The sequence below is a fragment of the Austrofundulus limnaeus genome, unplaced genomic scaffold, assembly GCF_001266775.1.
Source record: "Austrofundulus limnaeus strain Quisiro unplaced genomic scaffold, Austrofundulus_limnaeus-1.0 Scaffold1, whole genome shotgun sequence".
In the NCBI taxonomy this organism is placed as follows: Eukaryota; Metazoa; Chordata; class Actinopteri; order Cyprinodontiformes; family Rivulidae; genus Austrofundulus; species Austrofundulus limnaeus.
This window is the reverse complement of record NW_013952403.1, coordinates 6,192,876-6,201,093: the sequence shown is the minus strand read 5'-3', so window position 1 is coordinate 6,201,093 and position 8,218 is coordinate 6,192,876. Positions and strand designations below refer to the sequence as shown.

The window sequence follows — 8,218 nt, the reverse complement described above, 5'->3', positions numbered from 1 at the left end:
CCCAATGCGCCACACAATGCAGTTTTGTCATTCTCTTTTAGCATCAGATAATAACTTGGGTTTTTTTTTTGTTATTATTATTATTTTATTTATTTATTTTTTGTTGGTATTGCTATTCAAACACAGATGTAGGCCTCTACTACACAACCTGAAATCATTGTTTTCCATTTGAAAAAAACATCTCATCCGTATGAAAAGCAGAAATTTTAGTTGAAACAAATGTGGCAATAAGATTAAWATTAACAACACATCAAAACACAAATGAAAAACATTGAGCAAGGACAAAGAATTTTAGTGCTGAGTATTTCTTTTTTTATTAACTTAACCAAGTCATTTTGAATTGTTAATTCCAAACCGTAYAGMTATTCAACTAAATTGCTCAGGGGTCCACAGAWACTCAAAGTCAATGGTTCTGAGAAACACTGCATTATGTAACAGTACAAGTGTTAATATCTTTTAGCTTGTAAATATGTTTGTTTTGTTGTATTGAATCTTAAATTTAAAATGTACCATTGATTTAAAATTAATGAGGGTGGGGTACTTATTGGCACTTGAATAGCCCTGCCATACAGCAGCTCAAAGGAAAAGAGGAAAAGACGCACAAGACTGGAGTTGGAGTATTCACAGAAAAACTTAGTTTAAAAAAATGATCTTACACCAAAGTCAAACCTGAATCTCATTGACAAAGATCCCGCAATGTGTACATAGAGCATCTCGTGTTTATCTGAGGAACSCTGAGACATCCTGAGAATAAGAGAACTTTGAATATTTCTGGCTATAACCACCAAAATTGAAAATTGTTAAACATGAATGAATCTCATTGACAGTGGGTGTTGAATTGAATCCATGTAAACTCTAGCCTAAAGGTCTCAGAAAAAAAATAATGTTTTGCAAATGGACTGGTCTTAGCTGACTTGATGGTCAAAATGTCCCAAACTAGAGGTGCACCAGTTGCAGTTTTCTGGCCAGTCACCAATATTTAAAATGTCTCACCTACCGATTCCAACTTTGGCCAATTGTCAGGTGTTATATGGTCACAGAACACCTTCAATGTTCCAATCGCATTTTAAAAGACTGAACAATACCCTTGAATCAATACAAACATATTTTAAATGGACATAAGACAGTGTTCATAGACATTGGTTCTTTTACATCAGAACAAAAAAGGACAGTGATTGATTTTTACTGACCCTTGTGGAGGTAAATAAAATTGGTGGATATGATCACCCATCATGTGCTGTTCAACCCAGTATGTCCAAATCTTAGTCTTGATATTACTGTGTCTTCTATCCTGTTTATTCCCCCATCCCTTATCTCTCCTACTTTCTTTTGTATTTAAAAAAATATCTTCCTTTTTTCTCTTTTTCCCATAGATTTTTGCCATCTTTCCTTCAACTTCTGTTTAATGATGTTCWTAATTTCTGATCTACTGACATTAATTTCCATTTCAATATTAATATGTTTCRTAGTTTCCTTTGCTGTTTTGTCTGCCATTTCATTTCCATTTATCGCAATATGTGGTGGTATCCACAAAAATACTATTTCCAGACCCATTGTTCTATTCTGTATAGCAGAYGCAGACTGAACACAGGACACAGAATATAAAAGCAAACTAATTAAGGACAACAAGAAACACCTGGAGGAGACACAAGAGGAAACAGGTGAGCATGAGCAGGGCTGGAGCAGGGCAGAGATACACAGTGAAACACAGAAACACTAAACTAAGGAAAATGAACACAGATCATGACAACATCTCTGATTATGTGGGGATAACAAAAACAACTTTTAATACTTTCCCATTTTTTAGGAACTATCAAAATATATTTTGCCAAGAGGGTAAGAAGAATTCCTCAGCACCATTACTTCTTTTCCAATAAGTCTTCTACTAAACTGTCTCTGGAGGTCTGCTGCTGGAAATAAATAATACAGTCTCTGGTGTCAGGAGGATTTGGAAATAAGCTGCCAGAAGAGGAGAGGAGATTAAATAATTTACAATCACCTTTAGAGGAGATAACAGATCTGAGGATTCGAGAGTTAAACATATCACATGTCAAAGTGATAGTTTGGGTCTTTTGAAGTTGGGTTCAGATGTATAAATATAAAAGTGTTAACTGACTTGTTGTAGACAGCTGTTTGAAAAATAATATAATTTTGATAAAACTGAATTTAATTCTGGCTGGACTGATGAGCTTAAGGCTAGTCTCAGCAGGAGAAAAACCAGACAACTCAAAAACTTCATAATGATTCATGTGAGCACTATTTTAGACATTTATCTTTGCATCCATCACATGGCTGTTTATATAAGATCATGCAGTTATTTCATCTATCCGTTTTTTTGCTATTTATTTGTGGTCAAGATGTGAAGGCAACATATCCAGGAGAGAAACACAGACATCCCTCTCCCTAACACTTTCCAGCTCCTCCTGTGGGATCACCCAAAGTGTTCTCAGGTCAAAGACACATAATTCACCCAGCAAGTTCTGGTCTGCAGGGTCTCCTCACCAGAAAGATATGAACAGAAAATCTTCAAGTCTCCCAATGCAATCCATTGATGATCCTCCCATCTCCCACTCCATCCTACTTATAAATAAAAAAGACTCCTGGATACTCAAAATCATCTGCTTGAGGCAAAAACTCACCACCAACCCAGAAAAATCATTCCACCTTTTTGCTGTTTTTATGGCTTTTTTACAAGCCCAATTTTCTGCAGCAGCTAGATATAGAATTTCCCATGAAGCCTAAAGCACTTCCTGGTGAGAACAACAGATTTTTTTCTGCTGTAATGTAGTAGAAAAACTGAGAGAGCGATAAAACAATTTCTAAATCTGCATTCGATTTTGAGATGTGAGCTGTTTTAAGACAGCAGCAACACTGAACTAGTTTTGGGCTCAATCTGGTAGAACTAAACTCTGTTTCTGCAAACTGAGAGATTTCAAAAAAGCTATCTACAACAGGTAAGATAATAATTGTTTGTACCGTTTCTGCTGAACTCCACTTTGACAAGCCCAAACTATCTCATTCATTGATCTGACATGGTGATGGTGATGTGAAAGATCAGCTGCACATGTTTCAATTCACTTTCTATCACAGTTAATAACGTGACATCTACAGCCAGTCATATTACTAAATTGCCACTTGTTCACCTTTTCAGATGAGTAGGAGCTGCCATTATTGATTTTCATCACCCTTACAACCCTTCCTAGCTGCCAGGGGAGGGTGCAGATTGATGTGAACTCACAGCTCCCTGATCTAAATTCAAGAGTTAAACCCAACAGAATCACATTCAACCTACTCTGCAGCCTGTAGCCATGTTGTTATTCCTCACACACACAAACAGACCAACAACAATCACAGGACAATGTTGCCGCTCTGCAACACGGTTCACCTGTCACTTTTGCCTAACTCCTTTCTGTGCTCTGCTCAACATCATGAGATTAGCAAGCTGATGATATTRACTCCAGTTCCCATTGAAATTCCCTGCATGGCCCTAGTTAGGAAAACTGTTTACAACTGAGCAGTTGTTGCCGTTGAGCCAAGGCCGCGACAATAAAGCCATTAGGCCACGGCTTTCATTAAAAATCAGGCTGCAATAGCTGCTCATGAAGTCAAGGAGGTACAAGCATGAAGAGAGGGATCGAGGTGTGGAATAAGGAAGATGAAAACAGCTGAAGAAAAGTGCAGACATAGAAAAATAAATAACAGCACGACAAGGCAGCGAGCGCGTAATAAGATTTTCAAAGGTGTGTATTTATCTCAAACAGTTTTTCTTTTTCCTTATGTACCTCAGCTGACAGTCGTTTCCTGTTGAAACACTTACAGTCATCATTTCACACACTACTAAACAAGCATACACAGAAACRCATTGGTTACAGTGAGGAGTGGCAGCACATCAACATGAAAAAAAAACAGGTCTTTGAACACACCACTGTGGTGATGCAAAGATATGCTGAATAAATACAGAGAGCCTGCCTGAACAGACGAGATAAGGATTTGTTGAAATGAAAATGTTTAATTTCAGTGGAAGGGTTATATACAGTACTGGTGTATCAGTGCAAYAAATTCATTTCATTTTTAATCAAACACTTTTAAAACCACTGAATGGATAAAAAAAAGTCTAGAGAGGAAAAGCTGAAAAACAGTTTGATCTWTTCTTTTTCATTTCTGAACAGTTTACATATTTTTTAATTTAATGGTATGGTATGGTACTGAGTGTTTGTAGCTGGATGAACTGTGGAAAAACACAAGACTTGACTAAAGCAGGACAGAGGAAACTATGGAATACAGAAACTACATACTAGTAATGCTATTGTGTAATGTTTAGGTTCTAACTCGGTAAGTACTCAGTATTGATTCTTTGTATCRGTGAGGACCCTAACTGAAGTACTTGTACTCATACTTGTTTTGAGAAAAACTATAGCATAAACAGCTGCAACAAATGTGGATTTATTTTTTAGACAGTCAAACCTTTTTACAATCGGAAGAATCATGACTCCAATCAGTTTGGAGYATTAATGTTTTTGCATTTAATAATTATCTTTATTGCTCACAAATGTGGAAATTTGCCTTTGGTTTCACATGTTGAAAACACTCACAAGAACTTCAGTCACAAACTTACAAACCAACAACGAGCCCAATTTCAGATCTGGATAGTGGTCAACAATTAAATAACTTTGTTGCATTTGGGATATATGAGTTCTTATAAATATTCCTGGTTGCTCTTACTGAGGCATTTTATAATAATGCTTTATAATGAGGTCATCTTATGCTGGGGACGATTCRTCATCTAGGTTATGATCAATCCAAAAAAGATTTTAAAAATAATAAACTGGACTTTGATTCTGATGCTGAAGACATGTCGCTTCCTGTCCAGGAGTCTTTCTCAACAAGTCCCCATGAAGACAGAAAGGAGGGACAAGAAGAAGAAAAACATCAAATACACTCTCCAAACCTGTGGAAGACCTAACTGCATTTTTGTCAAATCAGCAAAGAAATATAAGAATTATTATGCTGACCAGAAGAAGGAGAAGAGCAAACACAAAAACGTTGTCATGCTATATGTTGCTGGAATCTCAAACACAAAATCCTGGTACATTTTAAACCCATCAGGACCCTCAGACAGAAACTGGTCCATAAGGACAGAACCATCAAACCCAAGCTAAGCAGTGTGGYGTTTGAAGTTCAGTACAAAGAAATGTTCAGACCTCCCCAGACACATGGCTCAACACAGGAGGCAGGTATCTCTCCTGACTCAGCTGTCCACCATCTCAAGGATGAAAGGTTCTCATTTTTGAGAACMAAAATGTTCTTATTTTGAACAGAGAAGACAGATGGTTTGTGAGRGGGTGAAGGAAACCTTTACTTTAAACAGAGGAAGAAGTTTCAGGTTTCATCTTTTAGAAACTTACAGTATTGACTGACTCAGTTTCAACCTAATTCACACTTTCATACATGCAGTTAAAACATTTCCCCTGGGAGGCAAAAGAGGGTGAGGGTGGTGGGTCGTTCCAGGTGAATACGTGTGCAGATATTAACGAGGCCTCGCAGATTTATAAAGCTTGGGGCTCCTCACTACATGAGGCATTTTGAACTTAGAAAGCTTCCTGGATGGAAAGAGAAACATGTCCAGCTTCAGAACTGAAGTCCAGGTTTGTTCTTCAACTTTTTTGTTGAGAAATTACATTTTTTTTTATTTTGGTCAAACAGGTCAAACAACCACAGGTTGACAGAGCAAAGTTTCTCCTCAACTTGTAAAAAAACAAAAAAAAAAGGTTACATGAAATGATGTTACAAATCGTGTTTTAAATCCAAAAACCTTTTCATGTTAGGAAAAAAAAGACTTTGGTTCGTTATGTTTGAATCAACAAGAACGATGGACTTGTGTTATACAACTGTGTCAGGAACTGCTGTGAAACAGAGTTCATCACATTATCCAGGGTGCTGTGAATCCCTCAGTCATCCTCCTTTTCATCATTTATTCACCATTACACAACAGACCTTTTACAAGATCGAGATGGCAGTCCACTGGGTGAATAAGTGGAGGCAGCGAAGGGGGAGAAAATAAAAGATGGTTTTGGCTGTCAGGTTGAGAGACAGAAAACATTTTACTGCAGAGGCAGAAGGGCTGTTGACAAGCACAGAAAGTGGTGAACGAGCATTGAATAATAAATTGACTGGTTAGTTGCTGTCCTGTCTTATTACGTGAAGGCGAGATGGAATATGTCACAGCGATAACCACAGAGAGATGAGAGAGGGAAAGCTGGAAGCGCCGAGAGGAGGGGAAGGTGGGGAGGAGAGGATGAATGGAGACGGGATGGCAWTAACTAGAAGAACTGAGCAGGAGAAAGTGGCAAACAAGATGGATGGGCCGTGGAGGGAGAGAGAACAAAGAGGCCGAGAGGGAAAATGAGACATCGAGAGCAACAAGTGAGAAGAGAAGGAAGGACAGAAAGATGGAGGGAAAACTTCACCTGGCCTCAAACTGGCTCTGAGTCATCAGAAATAACTGATTGTTTTGCTTTAGTGAAGAGAAAAGACAAACTTTGCAACCCTGCTGGACGAGGGAGCGAGCTGTAACATGGCAGAGATCGGCTGATGGCTGCAGGTCGGCTCTCCACTGATGAAACCAAACATCATGCAGCTGCTTCATCACCAGACTACAAACCAGGCTGAACACGATCAATTGGCAGTCGGCAGGCACAGCCAAAGCCGTTTCGCCTCAAAAGTCGATTTGTTGTTCCAACTTTATGATGTTATCATCTCTCACATGCTCATTTCCCCCACACTACAGAAAACAAATTGCCTCTATCACAAAAAGCAGAGGGTTTGGCTTGTTTGGGCTGTAAGATTTGTGTAGTTAGAAAACACAAAAGTGTAAAAATTCCCTGATTAAATCTAATATTTGCACGGGCTGCAGTAAAAAGGGCATCCTGTGTGATAGGAAGTTTTTATGTGAATTTGCTCTCTGTTGTAAAAATCCCTGCAGAAGGTAACTGCTGAAACAAAAAAACATCTAAGATCTTCCATGCATTCTTAATCCAGTTTATTAAGGAGCTGTTTTTCCCCTTTAGTTGGACAAAGCAAGCAGTCCTTAAAAGGTGGTTGATATTAGGGGGGAAAAAATGAGCTGCAGAGGAAAGAAAACGATTCAGGAGCGATGGAAGACTCCAAATTCACAGTTCAAACAAAGAACAAAGTCTGTGATGTATGTGCCAGGTGGACAAAAATGAAGCTTCTCATTAAATATAAATTTCTAGTGCAAGAGATGAACACTTAAAAACCTGCTCATCTATTTTTGTTCACTTATCTGAGGTCAAGTCTCAGAGTCTGAGGTCCAGGAGGGATAAGCCTCTCCAGCTGCTCCTGGGGGATCCTGAGGTGTTCCCTGAGGTGACCCCAGGTCAGGTGAAGTCCAGTTCCAGCTAGGGCACAACCCAAGCTTTGTTTCTTGTTTTTGGTGTCAGAAACTCAGACCATAAACTGTTAACCTACATTTTCGCTTCTCGTCTTCAATCAGGTCTATCAAATATTGCAGATAAGGCATCTAATCCAATACAGAGAGCTGATGGGAGATAATGGCTTCATTTTCATTTTAGATTTCTATAAGGCTTTTAATTTGGTAGAACATCAATCTATTTTGTCTACACTTGAACACTTCAGCTTTGGTACTAAATTTAGAAACCTAGCTGGCAGACTATAAAMACATTAATAGCCATGTTGTTCTCCTTGATGACTCCACTCCTAATTTTACAGTTGATGCTGGAATTCCTCAGGGCTGCTGATTTCAACTTATTTGTTTATTTTAGTGGCTGAGATGTTAGCTATTTAAAAGCAGTAAAGACATTAAAACTTCAAACGTACTGGGTACATTGTCATCAACCTGATGGCACACTATTTTTTAATGAGCATCAGATCCCAATCGTTACACAAAAAAGAGAAATAAAAATGTTCCCAGGTTTCAGGATTAACTTTAAATTTGAATAAGTGTGAACTTTGTGCTCTTCATGACACTCCAATTAAAGAACTTTAACAACTTCCTCTCAAATCAGAGATTAAGTATTGGTGCTTGGTGTTTGGTATTGCCTAACTAAAGGTCAAAAAAGTTGTCATTTATGAAGGCAAACGCAAAAACTGCAGAACAATATAAGATAAGATAAGATAAGATAAGATAAGATAAGATAAGATAAGATAAGATAAGATAAGATAAGATAAGATAAGATAA

General features: G+C 38.0%; 1 protein-coding gene across 1 annotated transcript in view; it reads right to left on the bottom strand.

Moving 5' to 3' along the window:
* The window catches only part of kcnip1a (Kv channel interacting protein 1 a), a 55,342-nt gene that overhangs the window by 37,580 nt on the left and 9,544 nt on the right, over nt 1-8,218 (bottom strand). The window lies entirely within an intron of this gene.